A 711-nucleotide genomic window follows, 5' to 3' on the forward strand; every position below is an offset into this window, starting at 1 on the left:
TCGGCCGTCCGCACCTCCGGAGGAGGTGGACGGGGTACGGTGCGGGCATGACCGGATGGGACAGCTTTGCATCAAGGTGAGAGGTCGGCGTCCGAAGGCCAGAGGGCGGTGCGCGAGCACGTTTACACTGGCCGCGGAAGCTGTCCTGGGTAGCCCTGTATGGCGTCTGGACCTGACGGCGCACGCACTTACAACCCGCTGCTTCCTAGCCCCCGGAAGGGGAGGCGGATGTCACTCGTGGTTCATCCCAGACCACGGTGCAAACTACCTGGTTGATCCTGCCAGTAACATATGCTTGTCTCAAAGATTAAGCCATGCAGGTCTAAGTGCACACGGCCGGTACAGTGAAACTGCGAATGGCTCATTAAATCAGTTATGGTTCCTTTGATCGCTCCACACGTTACTCGGATAACTGTGGTAATTCTAGAGCTAATACATGCAAACGAGCGCTGACCCTTCGGGGGATGCGTGCATTTATCAGACCCAAAACCCATCCGGGGGGCTCGGGCCCCCCGGCCGCTTTGGTGACTCTAGATAACCTCGGGCCGATCGCGCGCCCTCCGCGGCGGCGACGTCTCATTCGAATGTCTGCCCTATCAACTTTCGATGGTACCATAGTCGGCTACCATGGTGACCACGGGTAACGGGGAATCAGGGTTCGATTCCGGAGAGGGAGCCTGAGAAACGGCTACCACATCCAAGGAAGGCAGC

At 58.6% G+C, this 711-nt stretch overlaps 1 non-coding gene across 1 annotated transcript in view; it reads left to right on the forward strand.

Annotated features, from left to right (window-relative positions):
* Positions 1-265: 265 nt before the first annotated feature.
* Positions 266-711, forward strand: part of LOC145655596 (18S ribosomal RNA) — a 1,839-nt gene continuing 1,393 nt past the window's right edge. Inside the window, exon 1 of the ribosomal RNA XR_014121645.1 lies at positions 266-711. This exon is cut by the window's right edge and continues 1,393 nt beyond it. This is a non-coding gene — a ribosomal RNA (18S ribosomal RNA).

This window comes from Electrophorus electricus, unplaced genomic scaffold (assembly GCF_041902795.1).
Source record: "Electrophorus electricus isolate QZ-2024a unplaced genomic scaffold, ASM4190279v1 Scaffold289, whole genome shotgun sequence".
Taxonomy (NCBI): Eukaryota; Metazoa; Chordata; class Actinopteri; order Gymnotiformes; family Gymnotidae; genus Electrophorus; species Electrophorus electricus.